This window comes from Hemitrygon akajei, chromosome 12 (assembly GCF_048418815.1).
Source record: "Hemitrygon akajei chromosome 12, sHemAka1.3, whole genome shotgun sequence".
Taxonomy (NCBI): domain Eukaryota; kingdom Metazoa; phylum Chordata; class Chondrichthyes; order Myliobatiformes; family Dasyatidae; genus Hemitrygon; species Hemitrygon akajei.
Genome location: NC_133135.1, coordinates 25,867,981 through 25,889,454, shown reverse-complemented (window position 1 = coordinate 25,889,454; position 21,474 = coordinate 25,867,981). Strand labels below are relative to the sequence as shown.

The 21,474-nt window shown below is 37.3% G+C and overlaps 2 long non-coding RNA genes across 4 annotated transcripts; both read left to right on the top strand.

Moving 5' to 3' along the window:
* The first annotated feature begins 935 nt into the window (after nucleotides 1–935).
* On the top strand, nucleotides 936–4,134 carry LOC140736554 (uncharacterized). Of its 2 annotated transcripts, none has more exons than XR_012100968.1 (3): nucleotides 936–1,286; nucleotides 3,090–3,258; nucleotides 3,923–4,134. It is a non-coding gene; the product is annotated as an uncharacterized lncRNA (long non-coding RNA). The 2 variants fall into 2 exon arrangements; XR_012100969.1 differs by lacking the exon at nucleotides 3,923–4,134 and adding an exon at nucleotides 3,377–3,623.
* A 3,390-nt stretch (nucleotides 4,135–7,524) lies between these two features.
* On the top strand, nucleotides 7,525–20,198 carry LOC140736807 (uncharacterized). Of its 2 annotated transcripts, XR_012101010.1 has the most exons (5): nucleotides 7,525–7,634; nucleotides 7,888–8,020; nucleotides 9,654–9,776; nucleotides 9,933–10,005; nucleotides 19,283–20,198. It is a non-coding gene; the product is annotated as an uncharacterized lncRNA (long non-coding RNA). The 2 variants fall into 2 exon arrangements; XR_012101011.1 differs by lacking the exons at nucleotides 7,525–7,634; nucleotides 7,888–8,020 and adding an exon at nucleotides 8,229–8,455.
* Nucleotides 20,199–21,474: the final 1,276 nt, after the last annotated feature.

Here is a 21,474-nt window from a genome sequence, read left to right as displayed (position 1 = left end):
GTGATCTTTCATTGATTCTATTATGGTTATTATTCTAGTCTGAATTTATGGAGTATGCCTGGAAGGAAATGAATCTCAAGTTTGTATATCATGACATATATGTACTTTGATAATAAATTTACTTTGAACTTTGAATTTAACGTAGGGTGTGATATTGTCCTGCAAGTACATCCTGTAAATTTTGACCAACCAAAATCCCTTCTGAGATCAATTAAAAGTGGTTCCTCCAACTGTTGTGGACTCAATTTAGAAAATATAGTTTCAGCTAAATTATATTTAGAGTATATGTGATAACCCTTTAAAAAATAGTGCAACTAGATTCACCTGTAACATAAAGTGTCTTCAAAATTTGCTGACATCTTCTTCCATAATTTTTGTACCATAATTCCCAGTGAAATAAATATTTAAGTATATTTCCATTGGTGCTAAGCTGATTTGGCTAATTGTTAATTTATGCAAAAGTAGTCAAAAGTGGTCCTGTACGGAAATATCTACCCTAAAATAAAATACTGCAGATGCTGGGCATCTGGATTGAAATAGGAAATGCCAGAAATACTCAGCAGGCCTGACTGTTGACCTGAAGGGTTAAATCTGTTTCTTTCTCTATACATGCTACCTGACCAACTGACTATTTTCAAAATATTGCTTTTATTTAAAATAATATTAAACTACAAAAGCAAAGCTTGCGAAGAAAAGAGTGATTGTGTTGAACAGAGAAAGGACAGATTCACTGAATAATTGAAGCACCATTTTTATGCCAGAGGAGGTTGGATGGGTGAAGGGTGGTCGTGGAACGATTTAATGGCCAAATCTGCCGACTCGATTTGGATTTCTGAATCTCTCTCTTGTACGTAGTATTTTGACTTACCGATCATCATACTGGTCATCATACTCGCGAAAACGAACAGCGCCCATTATTGTAGGGGTCTGTGAGAATGGCTGTGCTGAATTAGCCCGCTTTCAGTGAGCAAGCTGAGATGGAGGGAGGTTAAACACCAGCCGACTGTAACAGGGTTTGTACAAAGGAGCATAGCTGATGTCCAAACAGCCACACTTAGTGGTTGGAATCAATATTTCCCGTAGAATGCAAGACTGATGATCAAATATTGACAAAGTGGACGTTACATATGAGCGCCTTAAATTATTTGTAGCTGAGCGTGTAACAGATTTCATTTCATTTGTGTTCCCAATCAGGACCTTGTAAGCAGTGAGTAAGATGTGCGCCCTAATTAAGGATTGGGCGGCCACCGGTTCAAAGCATCCGTGACCTTATCTCTTTAGCTCGCGTAAGTTTCGGAAACTATTGATTTTATTGATTGGGAGCGCGCTTCATCCAACTGCAATGTTTTCTTTTCACGGGGGGTGGTTATTTCCTCAGTGGGGATGTTAGCATGCTGTATGTCAAACGATCGTTTTAATACACCCTCCCTCCGTGAACTAAAACAGGGGGCGCGTCGGGCCAGGCGGTCTGTGGACGCGGGAGGCAGGGGTTAGGTTTTGGTGATGGCTGTGGTGTGCTTACGGGGTTAAGCTTACAGCAGAGTCAAATGTAGTTAAGAACTAGATTGCGAAAATGCAAGGCAGCTTTGGCATGGGTTTAAAAGATTTCTGTTTGCCGGCATCGCATAGCAAATGCACACACCCATTGAACACACCGAGTGCGTTGATCTGTGTTTCATCGATCCCACTGCTCCACAATGTAAAGCAAGTCATGAATGTAAATTGATTTATGGTACAATCATTAGCACCGACTTCTGAAATTCCAAACTGATGAATGCACAATGAAAGCTAAATGGACACAAGATAGAAAGTTATATTTTCTGTAAGTCATTATATCCCAGATCGTTGTAAATATTAGTAAAACGATTTCGTCTTCTGTTGCCAGTCAGGAGAAATTCAAAAAGCAGAGAGACATTCTGTAAAACTATTAATGCTGGCTGAGAAATAGATCCTGTTAAACAAACACGACTGGATCTTGCGGCCACATTATTTCAAACACGACTGCTTAAATAGAATATTTTCGCTCAGCTACGGTCTTCGAGTAAACAAACTTTCAGGATTAGCTGCAGGATTAACGGAAGGTAAAAACAGAAACGGATTCTGGGGGAGTGATTATAAACGTCATTTTAATATCCAGTGAGTATATATTTTGCATGAATGAAGACATACTCAACAGTATTAGTATCACATATAGTTTGTGAAATACATTGTCATACACGGCATTTTAAAAAAATAAAACTGGGTACTAATGGGTAATTTTGTTCGCTGTGTCTAATTGAGCGATCTGTATCTCTGATCAAAATTGTCAGTCAGTGTTCCTCTCGGGGATTGCTGGATTACTGTAAGGCGTGTGTAAAAATGTCCCTTCATAGCGACAGCGCGAACCAGGAAGTTGAATGATCTCCCTGGACTGGAGTTTTGTGTATTCCCCGTGCTTTTGAAAATCCGGTGAATAATCCTCTTGTTTGTCTACGCAAAGCCCTAATTCACAGGCCATTCCACCTAACTTCTCTTCGCCACCCTCATCGTCAACCTCAAATTCTTCTAAGTAATGTTTTCTATCTGTTTGCTTCCCGAGTATTTTTTCCCCTCTCGGCATGTCTTCAACTCGCACATTGAAATGAAGTGCTGTTGACACGCCTGCTGCTGCCTTTAAACAGATTTAGCACTAGTGAATATATACAATGCTCGAAACAGCCCAGAGGGGTATTTTGTGTAATATTTATTGGTAATAATGATTGACACCTTTCAATACAGAAAGCAGGAAGTCCCCCTTCCCTTTGCAAACCAGGCCTCGAAGTGAGTAAGTGCTGCCTTAGCCTGACCTGTCAATCACAGCATCAGGAGATAAACAAACCTGGGTGAACGCTGTTATATGCTGGAGTGTGGGATAAAATAGACATTTCAGAATAAAGTAACAAGCGTTGTTTGCTCGCAGCGAAAATCCAAAATCTTAAAATACAAACGTATTTGCTCTTATGGTAAATTGTCAGGAAAGAGGAGACTTCAAAACGGTTAGCGACTCTACTGGGAAGACTTTCTACTCTTTTGTGATCTATTTCAATTATAGTTTTGCTTTTATTCTGCAGGCTCAAACTTAAGACAACCCGCACATAAAAATGGATACTAAAAGACTGTTTATCATTTTAACTTGTTTTGATTGTAAACGAAAAATTTCTGAATCTTTTTGCCACAACATCAGTCTCAAGGAAGCGCACTACAGAAAGATGAACGCATCTTCAGGATGACTTTCCAGTGGTAAGGCTCTTCTACTGAATTTAAACTGGCCATTGCCTGAAATGTTGTCGTATACCTCCTATTGAGTATCTATTAATGAGCGCCTATTAATCCCGTAACGTGTGATTTTATTTTGCAGCCCTGTATGCGTAGGAAATGCAGAACGTGCTAAGAAGAGTTATTATTCTTCGACACATATTAGACAGAATTCTGATTCTTGTCTTTCACGATTATAACTTAAACCAGTTAGATTTTTAGAATAACGTCTTGAATTAAATTTGTAAACTCATATATTCTTCTGAGCCAGAATAGCTTTAAAAATTATTGACTCTGTGTGATGGGCTGTATTGTGTGTGAGAATGGCTGTTCTGTCCAATACATAATACCTTGGCTGAAAGTTTTAAATAAAATTATTGAAACGGTGACGGCGTGAAGACTTCCTTTGTTAATATAGCCATCATTTGTACAACTGAATCACTTAATTAGCTTAGAAGTAACAACTCATCGACTAAGTAGTGTTTTGTAATTAGTGATTTCACCTTCTCTGCTGTCTAGCGAATTAACTTAACTTCATAGTTAACATGTACATTAAAATAGTTTTATTTTGCTCACGTAATGATGTGCTAATATGTCATCCTAAATCAGAGTAAGAAATAAAAAAATGATCATCTTTTTTTTGCTGCAGTCTTTCAGGATTGAGAGGAAATCAATGTGGCTGATGCACTGTCAGGAGTTCCGATTGTTTTCAGTGTTGTGTTTAAGCGGCAGGTGGCGCCCGCGATCCATCTGATGAAAACATCCTGGTTTGGCCACTTCAGAATTTTATCCTTAAATAGCCCCGTTCCAATTCGACAGAGGAATCCAAAATCAGATCATAAAATACAATAGCTTATTTTATTAAACAGATATACATCCAATATTTGTGCTTAGGTTATGTTAATGGTTAAATAATATTGTTCCTTGTAACTACAATGGATATTAAAGCTTCTGTGTTAATTTATTATTTTTAATATCTAATAAAGGTGTGTTCAGCAGAATATTACTTCTATACACATTCGAAAGGAACGGGGAATATTGTTGGTGTTTTTTGGTTGTTTTACGTACTGCAATTTGCGATTTGTCGATCATCTTAATCTAAAATAATCCAGATACAGTTTAATGCAGCAGTTAGTCTTTGATCATTCCATATCATATGTACTTGCCTGCAAAGAGCTTTGTTCACCCACTCTTTGCATGTGCTGTTCAGGCTATTCATACTTGGAAGGTGGGATTCAGCAGAAACAAGGCAAGAAGATTCGAGAGAAAGATTGAATAATTTATAAACTAACTAATATTTTGATGATCTAATTGTTGTTCGCCTTCAAAAGAGTGTAAGTTCTCCCAAAAGACTTATACAGATTGCTATTGTGTTCGTGGTAATTGGAATGGACCCGAACAAACTAGTCCTCCTTTAACGTCTAATCAAGAAAATCTTACCATTTCTTGGATCGATATCGGAACCTAATGACCGATAGCGGAGGGAAGGATGACGCCAATTTAGTTGGAAACTGTAGAGTTGGCAAAGCGCGTTGCGAAGTATAAATTAGACGATATCACCAAAGCTTGTGTAAGAACACTTCCCAATATCGCTTAAACTAGAGGACAATTAATCAAGTGCTTTTGGGGTGCTGGATTCTAGTCTAAATGTACACTATAACAGCAGATTCAATAGCATAAATCAACGCTTATTCAATTCCAAGTAATGCCGTAAATGTTAACGAAAATTAATTCGATTGTCTGAATAAAATTCAAAATGTGAATATTGCTTATAACATTACTGGGAGCCTATAATTATATTCATATTTTAATCAGTTTATTTTTGCCATAAGTTTAATCTAAATAAATTCACATAGTTTTCAACATTTTACAAGGAGTGGTGGGATTTCTAACCGCATTACAAATATTCAACAAGACATACAGCCTCTGTGGGGAGAGAAACATTGCTGATTAAAAAAAAAGTGACCCGGCGTGTTACCTCCCTTCCTCTCTCCAGACTACCTGGCCAGCTGAGAATTTTCAGAATTTCCAGATTCCCAGCACAACACTGTTTTGATATTGTCACCATTACATCCCGTGTTTGTCAGAATAACAAATCGACTTCAAAACATGTCATCTTCCCAAGTAAAGGAAACAATATGTTAAGTTGGTGGAGGGTTGACATAAATATACTGAACGCATTCGCGGTTCAGAATTTTCAATGCAATTGTTAATTCGGTCAAGCGAAAAACGGTGAAAAGATATAAACTTGGCCTGCAGGTGGCAGCAGTTTGACGTTCGTGGCGCCTGGCAGGAATAAAGCAGCCTGTTGGTTCACATCTAATAAAGGGCTGAAGCAGGAAGATTTTGTTAATATGTTGCCCATTAGAACTGAAGATCCGGAGCTCAATTAAATTACTAAATGTGCCCTTTGCTGTATTGTTAACTGCGACAATTGCAATAAAAATTGCGGATTTCCGCTCAACCTGCAATATGTATAAATGACCGCCTCTGACGATGAGTTTCTGAAGCGTCGGCTAGATGTGAAAAGCGGAGCATAGCAGGTGGCAATGGGCAGAGCGCTCTTCTGGGGCTCAAATGGAAGTTGAATTGTCAGGGGGCCCGTGAAGAGACTGTAACCGCTTACAGTCTCAGAAGGATTACTTAACTGTCGTGGATGTACAGAAGGTGGTGGTGGGGTGTTGGTTATGAAAGGCGGGGTGGGGGTGGTGCGCTGCGGGCCGGGGGTTGAGAGCAGGACACCCAAGTCCTATTTTTCCTTCCTTTAATTTTCAACAATCCCACTAGAAAGCGAAGGTTTTTTTTAAAAAAAAATGTTTTACCGATCCACAGCCTCAACCAGACGGAGTCGGTGTAATGTTAATGAGTTGCTGTCTGGGTGAATTTAAGTGTCGTGAAACAGACGTGAACAAATACCGCAGTATTAGTTGGGGATAGATACCTCCGCCAAACTGCTCTACCTGCTTAATGCTTCTGGTACCTGCTGTCAAATCACTGTTCTAAAGAATTCAAACAATTTTGCATGCATCCATTGTGTTTTTGTGTCCACTCAGAACAGTTTAAGGGTTTGTTCCGGAATTTGTAATTGTGAGTTTGGCAAAACAACAAATTAATAATACATCCAGTCTGAAGTTTGGCAAATGGCGCACATAACCGGTAAATTGAAACTTCAAGGCTAGTTGAAGGGTTTCTTTTGGCAAACATGTAAACCGCCATCTTGATTGTAATGTGAATTGTATTTTCAAATTGGAGCATGACATATACATTAACATACATGAAATAGAATCAGATAGTTGGTGGTAAATTTAACCTTGAAAGCACCGGCATCGCAAACATATATCACTTTTCCATTCAAATATGATGGCACGCAAAATCAATCGAAATTATCAATTGCCAGCTCATTGCTCGGAAGTCCGAGTTCCCCTTCTTCAAAGCCCCAAAAGTCAGAAACTCATCCCATTGCACAACTGAGATGCAAAATCTGCGGCGTCAACCCCAGTGAAATTATCTAGCGAGTGGTTTGTTAGAAGTCTATTCTTTGGGGCCCAATTATTGATTCGTATGTCCCTTCCCAAGAAAGAACAAAAAAATCGCCTCATTTTTTTGATCAGATATTTGAAATAGACTCGGTATGATAAGAGGATTAGATACAACACTAACTTTTTAAGAGATCACTCGCTCCTTATTATGATGATAAAATATCTCTTTTTATTTATTAAACTTCAGCTGCCATGTGTCAGCGCTTGGATATAACTGGAATCCTGATCTTTAAGTCACTAGCTGCCTTTCACTGCACACAGTATATATATGAACAGCGTCCCAAAGGTATTAAACGTCTCCTACTGGGAACTCATGAATAAGAGACTATGAAGTAGTCGCGTCAGATCTTCCTCAATTAATCCACCATTAGCATGTTTGGGATCCACGTATTATGTTAAATGGTGCCTAGATCTAATCACTTTATCTGGCAAATAAACCCTGTGCGGATCTGCTACCCAACTAATGTTTTTTTTTGTATCGAGTTACACTCATTCGGTGTGGCAGGCGACAACTGGTCGTAATTGTTTCACTTTGATTAGATATTTTTGCAAACATCTCTGGTGCCGCGTAGACCCCAGAGCGGAACAGTGTTGCATTAAAAAATTGCTGAAAGGGTGGCGGGGGGTGGGTTGGGTGGGGGCTCCGGGAAGAACCTTTTACCCGAGGCTTGGAGCTGTAGTCAGCCCCCGCATCGTCCACCCCCATTCTCCACACCCCTCCCCCTCACAGAAAGCAACCTCGATACCAGAGGTAGAGAAACACATCGATACCGCGTCTCGACCCCGCAGGAGAGTGCCTTTGAACCTCCATTGAAAAAAAAGGTAAGCGGTGTCTTCAGAGGGGGGAGTTAAAAAGAGTGGTGTCAATAGCAACACGGAGTTTCATCTTCCGTTATTTTTTTTAAACCGCTGCTGTTCAGCGTTGCTCTGAGATTTTCCGCCAGTCATCTGTTTTCATCTGTTGTCAAGTGTGTGAAGGCGCAAATTATCTGGACTGATTTAAATTACTGTGTTCTGTTTTTTTTTTGTTTACCGATTAAGTAACATAGTCTACGTTATTTTTTTCTCTGCAAAGGGTCCTGTTAAATGGGAGCCACAATCCCGAACCGCTGTGGATCATTGCAAAACAAGAGGACCTGACAAAAGGCTGCTCAGTATGCACGAATATGTCGCGAGAATGAGTGAAATGCAGCAGGATTATGCTGTGGGTACGTTCACTTCGAATGAAATGTGAATAAAAAATCTACTCGTAATGGCTAATCGAATTATTGAAGGGTAATTGCAATGCTATTTTGACTAGATGCAACGTGGGAATCAATGAACAAAGGTATTTAGCATATGATGTGTCTTGGCTGATGCTGGGAGATATTTCAGTGTTCGCACGATGTAACACAGGGTTTGTGTGCTCTGGTTGACAGTGCCCTGCACAGTCATTTTTAGGAATACCATAGCCTGGGGGAGGGGGTGGGGTATGAATATGCACCCAGAGGCATCGGTCTCATAGGAAATGGTGCTACTAAGTAGTTCGCCTGGTTCAGATTCGATTCACAAGAGCTTTTGTTGCGCTGAGCATCAGTGTCGCTCCTGCGTGCGTCTCTTAGGATTGAGCTGTCCGTAGTGCTGAAACCATTGACTCTTCCAGGGTAAGATTTGTCTGTACTTTGTTGAATATATTGACTAGCCATTGCAATTTAGATGAAAGCTTTTAAATATTTTTTTTCGGTAGCTGGTATCTTGGAGAGTCGAGTACATGCGCATTTCATAATTTGATTGTCGTATTACTACGAGCCGTGGTAGATGCTGCTGGTCTCTTTCCTATGATCATCTGGCATAAGAAAGGAATTGTACAGATATCTTCATATCAGGGAAACCTGCGCAATAAATTGATTCTTTTTATTTAATGCACTGATATAATTGTTATTATGAATATTAAGCCGAGAGTGCTATGACTGGTGTAATGGGCGCAACCAAGGTAACAGCACGTTCGGAGTTGAAGGTCTCGCCTCGCATTTAGAGAGGGGAAAACTGTACTAATTTTGGAAACTATGAACAACAATACTTAGGATAAAACATTTTTCAAATCAATTGTTTGGAATTTCAACCAAGAACACACCAGTATTCGTAGTGTTCTAGAGGCAGCTGCCTCTAGCCGATTATGAAATTCGGCATTCAACATAAGCCCCTTACTGTTGATTTTTTTTTTGTCAATCTCATCCGCCATGGAGATTTCGGGATACTGGGTAGTATTCAGTAAAAACACATAAGCAGTCTTATTACAATACCTGAAGAATGAAGTAACCACACAGGGGGAAAACATCTTCTGGCTGTCTTTTTCCTGGGCTCCAACCCTTTCATTGGGGAGAAAAAGGAAATACGAAGCTCCGGATGCACGGATCACCATTCAACAAACAACATCTGAGGAATTACATTAAAGCAGAATTGTAGTCTTTTCTTCCTTGCCTTTATGGGAATGTAGTTAAGGGATTATATGTGAAGGCCTGCAATGGTATCTTCGCCTCAGTTCATCGTGCTCTCTCTGCCCTTATCTATCGATGTGGACAACCGCTCTGGTAGATACATTTTTTTTTACAAATGACTATTGGATCGTTATTTTTCCCACAGTTGCTAAGTAAAGATTATCTTTGAATATTTCACATTGATATTCCGTCATCAGCCTTTAATACTTAGCTTTCCTCTCACACACATTCTCTCCCACTCACTGTTGTTCCTCCTATGCCTAAATTATTTAAAAAGAAATGCATAACTGGATGAAGGCGTTCATAAACGAATTAATTAATGTTTTCCTTCCTTTGAACTTCCATATCCCCACACCCTTCCCAGGAACTTAACTTCTGGGCGGATTCCGATTAAACGATCAAGGGAATGTTAACAGTTCAGAATGAAATGTGGAGAATGGAAGAATGCTGCACGACATTCCGTAAAATGCTCTGCTGCTTTGGGCAGGTGAGTTGGCTTCCTGAGCGTTACGCTTTAGGATCTGTCCTTTCTGAGAGGCTTGTAATTTCAAACGGTGTACTTTTGGAAACAGAAATCAAATGGTCACAAAATACGCACAAAACCATGTACTTCAAAATGCATTTTATTCATTTCCCTTTGCAGAGTGGCATTGCTGGGAACTCGCCTAAGAGGGGACGACTACTCATTCTTTGGAACCCGTCTTTGTTGATGATAGGTGTGGATTTTTTTTTTTGGATTGGCTAGATGTTGCTAGATTTATTCAGACTCTCTTCGGTGACGGGTATTCTTGGGTGTATAATACGGATTACGTTGTTATTGCTTAAGAATACGCGTAGTCGAGGAGAGTACACTCTACGGCACTTCAATGGACTAAAACCAAATGCACAGTTTTACATAAAGAAATTGAGGGTTTCTGATGGCCGACAACAGCTCTTCATAAGAAATGGTAACGTGAGCACGAGACGCGCGCCTGTGCTTTTATTCGAGTCGCGTTTCTATTATTTAAGGTATTTGCATTGCATATCAACAATAGGACCCCGCCTCCTAACCTTTGGAGCGATCTGTTGGAGAAGGAACCAACTCCAACGCTTTGTGTCATTTGCTAAGGATACCAATTGTAAGTGCGACCATGCGACACCAGCTAAATGAATAGGGGAAGAAATCAACTTTCAAATACTTATGCCGGTTCGATTTTTTTAGTGCATTTAGGTTGGGGAACGAATAGGAATGACTGACGCAGAGCGTTAGTGTAGCGTTACCACCGTGTCTTGAAAGAACTGTGCTTTCTTTTATGTTCATGTTCAATAGATTTATTTCTATGGGATGTATGTTTCATGTGGTTGTAATATCAATTTGCTATTGAGGCGTTGCTACGGAACCAATCAGACATGCAATGTGTGAATATGGGGACCAAGTAGTCACTCTTAGGCTTGTCCTGTAGTTCTGTATCATGAAGAAATAAAACTTCAGAATACAGATTGACGCTAGCAACAGCTAGTTGCTGTTTTCTCAGCTTCTGAGTGATTTAAAAAGTAAATTTACATGGCAATGTGTTTTCTTCAATTTGAAATATTAGTGGAATTAATGCATGTTGATACTCTAAGCTTTACTTAAACTAAGCATCTGTTTCATCTGTTTCTTTTAAACGGCCAAGAGGAACTATTTTCCAGACTGGATTTCGGGCGTATCACTCAATTAAAGCCACTTCTTGACAAGATGTTCGTGTAGTTCCATTATCAGTGGGCAAAACGACAGCAATCTAATACATATCCTAAAGGGATTACATGGTTGCACCGTCTCTGAGCCGGCCCTAGCCACTCCTTCCCATGTGCCTGCTCAGCTAATTTGCTCCCCATCACCCGGGAACCCCCTCCATCTCCACTTTCGCCATGCTAAGGTTAATAAATGGGATTGTTAAGAGGTTCACATTTACACCGCAGTTTGCCATCACTTCTTGTATATTCCACTCAAAGAAACCTCGTAGCTTTATTCACAATACTGCCAGCTTATTAATATGGCATTGTACGTACTAGCACTGCGGTACATATTTTGCCGAGTTACTTCTTCCCCCCCCCCCCCCCGCCCCCGTTTATATTCTGGCCAGACTGTGAGTGTATTGTAGGTGCCGAATCAAGTGGGCCGCTTTTGAGAGCAAAATGGCTTCCGATAATAGCTAGGAAGTAATTGATGTAATACTTTTATTTCTCCATAATGAGAGCTCATCAACCAGAAAGAGCAATTTCGTTCCTTCGCCGTGTAATAAGAATACAATAATCCCCCATATATTTTACCATGTATACACCAGAAACTCGTAGCTAATCACTGCTCATATTTTATTAAAGGGAGATTAAGTTGGCGTAGTGCTGATAACTACAGAATGCACAGGAGATTGCATGGCACCGTGACAGGTTGTTTTCAAACTAACTGGTTCAAATCTGCTAGTTTTCCATGTCCTTGCTTTGTACAGATCGGTTCGGCGCTTTTTGATGATGGCGTTTTTTAAGCTATAAATATTTTCTAGGAAATGCGTATCAAAATGACACCCTCTTGCTACATTTTATTATGTGGAAAAAAATGTTGCACCAAATACGTTTTCAATAGAGATGTTAAAAGTAGGACATAGCCTATGATTAATTAGTGGTACATGTTTTTTTTCCTGGTGGTACATACTTTGATGTGTGCCACGCCCAAAAGTAACATAAGCACCGCGGAAGCAGAGCGAAACTACACGCTATACTGCCTTCTTCACATCCAAATCTAAACCTTGAGCAGCTTACATCGGGGATAGGCCTGGCAACAGTTGTGAGTGGAAACAATTGATATTCACATGCAATTGCCTTATGGTGTTTTGTTTTGAATGCACAAAATAGTATTAATTACAAGTCTATAATAGCTAAAAGTGTTTAACTAATTAAAATAATGTCCCGCTAATACCTACTATTGATCGTGCAATGCATTTCAATCTGGGGCACTCGGATGTTGAAACAGTGACACTAAATCAAGCTATTATTTCAATGAAGGAACTTTGGATTTACTGGATACTTGATATAAAAAAAGTATCTTAATAATTCTAAGTAAATTGATACCAGTAATTGCAAAATGGCTTTCGAAAACGACAATGGACGTCTCGTTCGCTATTCCAAACAGGAAATAAGTTACACAAACTTATTTTTTCGCAAGATATATTTCGGAAATAACCACGTGCTTCCACCCATACCGAGGTGAAAGGTCGCATCATATATTTGTTTTCAATAATTACATGAGTTTTGTTAAAATGTGATGCTTACCCAGTGCCCCTAAACTCCAATATATAACATGGTGATTTATCAACCCCACTTAACCAAGCTCCTGCCCTGACCAATAATTTACTACGTGACATAGGTGGCAGCATTGCCTCCAATTTATTTCAATATACATAATATACATTTGTAAAGCACTATAGAATATTGGCATTAAAAATTAACAAAGAAAATAAGTTTTAGAAAACGTAATTTAACTTTTCGTAGACTGTGCAATACAAAAGTTTGGAATATTGGGACATATATTTTCCCCAGATGAGCACAGACGAGCTTCGAAAGTAATTTAAGATTATAATTTTGGAACATAAAGAAATTGCTCGTTTGCATTGGCGATATTAGCAATTACTCTCTCTCTCTCTCAATCTCTCTCTCTCTCTCTCTCTCTCTCTCTCTCTCTCTCTCTCTCTCTCTCTCTCTCTCTCTCTCTCTCTCTCTCTCTCTCTCTCTCTCTCTCTCTCTCTCTCTCTCTCTCTCTCTCTCTCTCTCTCTCACACACACTCTCTCTCTCTATGCAATTATTTGGGGAACTGATCTCACGCACAGTTCCATTGTAACTTGAAAATCGTGAAATACGTTATCCTTGACCATGACAATGCTGACAGAAACAAATAAAGCGAAAGATTGGCCTGCACACAAATATATCGTTTACTAGTATTATCCCACGTCAAATTTCCTTAATGACCATGACCCTGTTGATCTATGATCCTAACATTGCACCATGGCGAAAGTTAAATGAAAAAATATCGCTCTTCTTTATACATTCAGTCTAATCTCGCAGAATACACAAACATAGTGGTGGTCAGTGAATCCCAAGAATCCGATTTAAAAGTAATGGACTACCAAAATAGGGAATGATGAATAAATAAGCACGGACAACCGCAGTTCGCCTCCGCCAACACATTTCTGTTTAAAATCGCGATGACTGAATTGTTATAACTAACTTCAAGTATCTCGACATTGGCGGATAGAAGTAAAGATAAATGAACGTTTTATTGAGCTTCGAATTTTACATTAGGAACGCGCTTTTCTGAAGTGACAGTGCTTTTATTTCAATGTCAGAACAAATGTCACCGCTGCCTCCACAAAATGACGATAATGATAATTGTAAAGAATGCACTGCTGAAGAAAGAGGATGATAGCGAAAGCATTGCCCTTTGAAGGCTGCCATAGAATTTCAGCACCCGGATACAAATTATGATATAATTTGCTGTTTGTTCAAAAGAGACAGTGAGTTAGGAATTTCCTTACTCTTATTTCGACTTGACATCATTTATATATTGTATATAGGACTGCAAATTTCAATGGATTTCGGTACTATATTGTTCAGTAGATCAGAGTAAACCAAAGGCTTGCCCTATTTTATAATTTATGTTCATCGCGTCGATATCACTGTTTCCATAAAACACGATTTTCAACATTCCGAATAAACTGTCTTAATTAAATCAAACATGACGATTACATTCCAGGTAACTAATCTAAATTAGATTATAACAACAGTCGTGGCACTCAAAGATACGATTCAAAATGTTGTTTATTGCTTTTATACTTTTCATCTTTATTGAAGATTATAAGCAGCAAATGAAATTTTGCAATATCAATGTAGTTCCTTCTTGAAGCAAAAATATTGAAATACCTGAGATATGCATAACATATTTGCTTGACATCATCATATATAAAATTAAAAGAGCAGAACAGATTAAAATTGAAGAGCATCAGATGGAGCCTATTTTTCATCCATATGCTTGTTACTAAGGAGGTAGTGCTCTAATGTGATTCTATAGTACTGATAGACAGATGTCATGATTTTCCTTTTGAATTTGAAGCAAACAATGTTTATCATGTTATAGGTAGGAAAAAAACACAAGGGAAAATAAAATAATTCTTTAATTTTAATGGTTACTATCCTCTGTAGTATGAAATGCTGTCATTGGATGACTCAGACATTTTCATTGATGCAGTCAGATTATTAGGACTTTGCATTTACCTGATACCAATATATATATTTTTGTGACCAGTAGGAAAATGCAGGTTTCAGTTAAAATGTATAGTGAGGTAATTAATATAAGACAATTAATTAATTAAGGTAATTAATTACAACAGTTGTAATAATTTGGGAATAACTTCCTACAATAAAGGAATCAATATAACTTCATAAGTCAACATCAAGTTTTTGTAAATTGCTTAATTACAATCCAATTTTCTGCCCAAATTATTGATTATTATTTCTTATTTCACAACAATAGTATGATTTTGTAATTAATCATGTAGCTGTGTAGTTCTTTTTGGAAAAAACACACATTGGAACTATTAATTGATACAATACTCTTTCATGTTGGTGCTTAGTTCCCATTATCCCATATGTACATTAATATTAAGATGGGTGTACTTTGAAGTTAAAATAGTGATGAACACTTTTTAGCAGGTGTTCATTACTCTTCTCACTTTATACCATGTCTAGCATTAAGACACTGGTGAGTCAGAACCTACAGATCAGTGAAAATTATTCACTTCGGAAGAGTTAAAAAATTTAAAAAATCACACATACCTAAACAGTATGGGATTCCAGGAAAGCCTTATCTTGAGCAGCATAATATTCCCTTTTTTTCCAATTAGGACACTATTTCTGGAAGTACATAAACTAACACAGTTTTTTTAAAATCTGTGAACAGCTGGAGATTTTTATCAAAATGTTAAAAATAGTATCTTGAAAGAAAATGGTTTGATTCTATGATGGTTCTTTTAAAGATAGACGTTTTCTAGAGGTTGCAAATGAGTATTTATGATATGTTGAATTATTTGCTTCTTTGAATGGATAGGAGTATTTTGAAAGGATCAAGAAGATATTTATAGAATGTAAAATGATTATTCTTACAGCTTTAACATGCTTGCTGCAATATACATATTTAGTATGTATGCATATTCAGACATTCAAGACAAAAATAGCATTCCTTGAAATACATCCTCCAAAATTGTGGCATATTCTTTGGATATCTTCATCAAAAAACTTAACCTATTGCAATGTTGTTTGAACTTGGCAAGCACAACTTTTCCAGAAGTATAACATTTTTGCTAAGTAGAAGGTCACAGAAATAAAATGATAAGACAACTGATTGTCTGATGAAATTATCTAGATTGATGAAAGGTTATTAGCCAAAAAAAATAACTCTTTCTCCTCTCTTCCTAGATGCTGATTGGTCGGCTGAGTATTTCAAGCATTTTTAGTTTATCAGTTTTTATTTTGTCACTTAGCTAGATGACCTTCTTTGAAGCTATTAGTATGGTCTTTTTTAAAATTTGATTTACAAACAATTTTCCCAACATCAGAATGCTCACATATTTTGAAGCTGAGTATAATGCACACTGCAGTTTCAATACTCTCATCATGTCTGACAATGATAAAATGCCATTTTGCTTTGGTAATTAGACATTTGCTATATAAAGTGTAAAGAAATAAAGAAGGAGTTTTATCTCAGCAAAATGAATTTATTCTTTGAGTCTATGCAGTGCTGTGATAAATGTTATAGAACATGGTTAGCATAGCACTTAAAGTAATTCTTTTACAACACCAGCAACCAAAGTTCAGTTCTACCATTGTATATAAGGAGTTTGTACATTCTTCCCAGGATTGAGTGGATTTATATCAGGTGATCCAGTTTCCTCCTACCTTCCAAAGATGGGTTAGTGGGTTAATGGTCATATGGGTGTAATTGGACAGCATGGTCTCATTGGGTCAGAAGAGACTGTTACTGTGCTCTATAACTAAATGAGTGATAAATCTATCCTGTAGATTTACTGAAGTTCAAGAAAATGACCTCTAACAGTTAAAACTTTTTATGCGACATCTACCTGACAATTCCTCCATATGACCATAAGGCATGATAAAGCAAGTAGCATTCAAAATAAACCACTGTAACACTAAGGTTTTTTTTTGCTGCTGAAAAGAGCAGCTGAATATATTTAGATTCTGCATTTGTAGAACCATAAGTTTGTAAGATGACATCCATAAACATGTCAAAGAGTGAAGAAAAAAAATTCTTCCAAAAGTTATAATCTTTCTACATTCCTAAATCCATTCCACTCCCAATAACTCTGCTGTAACCTAAGGGTAGCTTCTTAGATTGTAATCCCAATGTATTTTTTTTTTGAAAATTCCCTATTGGATCTGTTTCTGTTAGTTTCCTTCACATTTCATATCTCTCTTTCCAACACAGTTGAAACTATTTCATCACACTTGTGAAGCCTTCCAGGTTTTTGTTCATTTGCTCAGTTCCTTTATGTCTGCCTTATTATCTTCTGCAGTGGCACTCACAGGTTTCATGATCTTGCTTCTGGCCATGGAACAGAACTATATCCAGCACACCAGATTTGTTTTCAGGGTTCATCTCTAATGAGTACTCCAAAATATTAGGCCCTATATCTCATACTTAATATTCCAGAAAGGTATTTAGGGTCTGATTTCTCAGAATCTAGTTTCTTCTATGTTATTTCCAAGATACCTTTATCAATGTTGACTTTCAATTTATATTCGGCCCTGTTTTCTTGATGGTTTTTGCACCAAAGTGCCTATGATTCAAAGTGTGTACATCTCTCATGTATGAGGGTCATGTTCAGATGAGGGCAGAGAATACAAAAGTAAAGAAAAATAGTGTCGGAGTAGAAAGAGTATCCAGAATATATTGCTCAAAAAGATGTATAGTTGGCAAAATGAAAAATAACTATGGAAAAATGATGAAAACCTGTTTTTAACGTTACTGTGACAAAACAGCTAAAGGATGCTGTTTGGATGGTGACGGTTTTGCAATCCAAAAGTTCTTCTGAAGAATGGGGCAGAAAACTTATTTCTTGTAATCATTTTATGAAGTGTTACAAGAGCAAAGATGAAAGGAAAAAGTATGGTAAGAGACAAAGGAGAACAGAAAAGGATGGAACAGGGAAAGAGAAAGACTCAAAGTAGTGTGATCTTCTTATACCTGACTACTGATAACAGAAATTCCATTAATGGCTCGACTAATGCGGCACCTACCACTGAAACCAAGAGGTTTTCAGAAAAATACAGAGGCAACTATAAACACTGAAAAAATTGCTGAACTATTACATGCATATAGGAGATTATATAAAATACAGAAAGTCAGAGAAAGTTAAATTACAAGAAAATAACAATTCTACAGCCAAATCCAACAAAGTGTACTTTTACATTTATGTTATGTAATTAGTAATTTGAAAAGAGCATGTTTATGCAAGTCAGATTAGAATGGTAAGAGCTCTTGTGGTGGTGTCCATCACTTGTGCATTCAGTGATCCTGGTGTCAGCTATCAACTTTACAAATCTATTTAAGAAAGGTAACAACTTCTTCAAGGTCCATTCATCTGAATTGTATTAGAAAAAGGATGAAATACATAACGTAAACAATGATTAGTTTATAGTTTTCTTGCTAAGTTTCTTGAACAAAGGCTTCAGTGTTTCAGTTTGTCCAGACATGAGTGCCATCGTTAAGTGTTTTATCTCCAAAAGTCTGTGATGTTTCTTAAAAGTTATGGGGCTTATTTTATTGTGCTAACATGATCATCAAGTTATAGAAGTTTCAAGTTCTCCTTTCACCATAATATTTCTGCCTTTTTCTGGAATTTTCTTTAAATCTTGTGATTTTCTGGAATTTTCTTCAACTAATTGATCTTCAATTTATTTAACCAAATTATTTTCTAAAGTTAATTATTTGACAGCATTGTTAGGCAGATGGTTATTGACTAGACATAAATGTTGAAGGGAAGTTTTATAAAGCTATTATATTAAATAATTCAAAAAGGGGAATTAACAATAATATTTCTACTGGTTTCTTCTATTGCTGTATGAACAACAAGTGGTGGTGCCAATAGTAAAATCTGCTTGGAGAACCTCATGAGTTTATTAGTAAAAGTAAACACACTCAATATGTATTGACGCATTCATCAACTTGGCTATTTCAGGAACATCCTGTTTCAGTTGAACATATCTTTTCTTATGTCAAGGACCTTTGTGTTCAAGTATTTGACACAGTCTCACCAATGTCTTAAGAATGACTGATGAGGGAAATGACAATGTTTCCAGTGGTATGGTAACATTAATTTGACATGAAATTACAACCAGTTGAATGAGGTAAATTTAAGGCTCAACTAAAGTGCTTAATTTGGGTCTCGTATAACCATGAGTTAGCTTTTTATTTCCATTGTGATTGAAATCACAATGTATTATAAATATTTTATACTATTCCTTATCCAGCTTATTAAGATATAGAGTCATTGAACAATGCAGCACAGAAACATGCCCCTCAGCCCATACAGACCATGTTGAAATATTATTCTGTCTATCCCAATCAACTTGCACCGACCATAGCCCACCATAACCATCCCATTCATATACCTCTCCAAATCAAACCTACATCCGCCAGTTCTGGGTTCGATTTCAATGATATATGGATGAAAGCCAGGCTAATAGTAACAGGGATTGAGTGACCATTTCCAGAACAATGTAAGAAATCAAGAAGTTATTTGGCAGAAGTGAATTATGGAAGTGGCTCTAATATGTAGAAACATCAAGATCTTCACCTGAAGCTACCTCCTGTTTATTTTAGGGGAATTGATGAACTGAATTTGCAACAATGTTGCACGGTGACAGTAATAGATGTTACTGATTTTAATATCTTCATTTTTTTTAAGTTCTAGGTTTTTCAGAGATTGTCATCATCAAAGGAGTATCCTAAACAGTGTGTTTTGTCTGCAAAACAAGCTATTGCACCTGAAGTGTTTATATTTACTCTTAAGGAGATCCTACATTAAATAATATAATATAAATATAAAATAATTAACATGAAATTAATTTACTATTTGTATGCTATAATCAAAATATACTGTAGTTTGTGAAATTTTAGTTTTAGGGACACTGAAATGGACAACATGTTCTCTCTATTTTGCTCTTTGATTTGGGGCTGTTGTGACATATATCATATGTCAGTCTTCCACTACTGAGATGTTAATATATCAATGCATTATGATGTCATTAACAGTGGATCTGATATCAAGCAACTGGCCATTATTCCCAATAGAACTGTAATGTAATGTACTGAAACTGTAATGTAGATTACATGGATCCTTTCAAATTTCAGACTGTCTTCCAGTTGTGACATGCCAAGGATACAAATTTAATGTAGAAAATGCCTATTTGAACTGTGGCTTATCCTTCAGAATATCAATGCTGTGACAAAAGCAAAGATGAGGAAATGCATTTTTCATTGGGATTTCATCATGCAAGATCCAATGCACTAATTATAAAACATTACCATTGAACATCCTGGTAGCAGTGAGCAACTCACTCTTGCTGCTTCCATCCGGCATTTATCTGGAGCAGATCTTCATGCAGCATCAATCCCAGCAACACCGGGTCCAATGTGGACAGCAGAAGGCTATTTGACCATAAGTGGCATTCCCTGGCCACAGAATTTCCATGGTAACTGACTTAAATCAAGCCTGAGTCATACTGACTGTCAAAGAATTGGAGTGCTTGTCTGACATTCAGTAATATTAAAACACAAACGTTATTCACACCATACAATGTATAATCATTAAAAGCAAACATTAAATCAGTTTAAGTTAATATAATACAGTCAAAAGAGTGTAACTAACCCATAGGCTAACCTGATTTAGTTTCTGTGAACTAAGAAAACTGCGGGAAGCTGGCATATAATTTCTGAATTCCATGAGGCATAGAACATTGGAATGTAGTCCAGAAATTGCCATTAAAATATCAGTCAGGAAGTTTGGCCTTCAGTGGGTGCACACTGCTGGCGTTTGTCAAGAAAATCTGGTCCAATAATGAATGATAATTTTGTTTTATCTTTATTAACAGAAGCATTTAGATGTAATGGATCTCATTAGCAAAAGCTAAGGATGCTGAATGGAACAGCATTTAGTTGTTTAAAAAGCCTTTTGCTCAATTGCTGATGCATGTGTAATTCTCAGAACACTGTGAGTCTCCAGAGTTACGCATATTCTCTAGAGTTCTTACTTGACTTATTGAAGCAATAATGCAGAGATAGTAAATGTGGAGTTATTTTCCGTTATCCAGCAAACTGGAAGTAGGACAATAGTTTCTACCTAAGGGATTAAGTAGCAAAGCAGAGTCAAGGTCAACTTTGGGATCAGCAATGGTTTGACAAAATGGTTCCATTCTCCTGTTATATTGCCACAAATCTGATTTAACTAAATTTCAGCTTCCACAATTCCCTTGGGTAGAAAATCACAAGATTTAAAGTGCTGTAATACAGTACACTCCTCCTCATTTCAGTCTGGAATGAACAATCCATTATCCTGAGAAAACAGCTCTGGTTCTAGATTTCCTGTAGAAGATGAATCATCTAGAACATGTTAGATCTGATAAAGATCCCATATCCTGTTCATTGCAAATCAGCTCGTTGGGCTGTGGGTCGAGCATTGAAAGCAACTACAACTGCAGAAGATTACAGCATGGGGGGATGTAAGCCATCCAGTTTCTATGCAGCCTAAGGAAAAGTAATCAAAGTTATCCCAACCCCTTGCCCCAGGCCCTAACCAAATGCTGTGTAAATATATGTTTCTCATGTCATCTTCAGTGCTTTTGACCATCACCAATGGGAATCGTTTCTGCCCATCTACAGTATGTTGAACATTCTCTTAATGATTTTATACACCTCTAGCAGAAAGGTAAGTTACTTATCTTTAATTTGCTCCAATTTAGTGTAACCTAATTATGTGTGTCAGCTCCTTTTAGGGATGCTTTTTTTTGCCTTTCAATAAATTTTAAAAAAATACTTCCAACAATTCTAAACATTTAAATGTCTCAAAATACTAGGGATTAAATACAATATATGGTATTG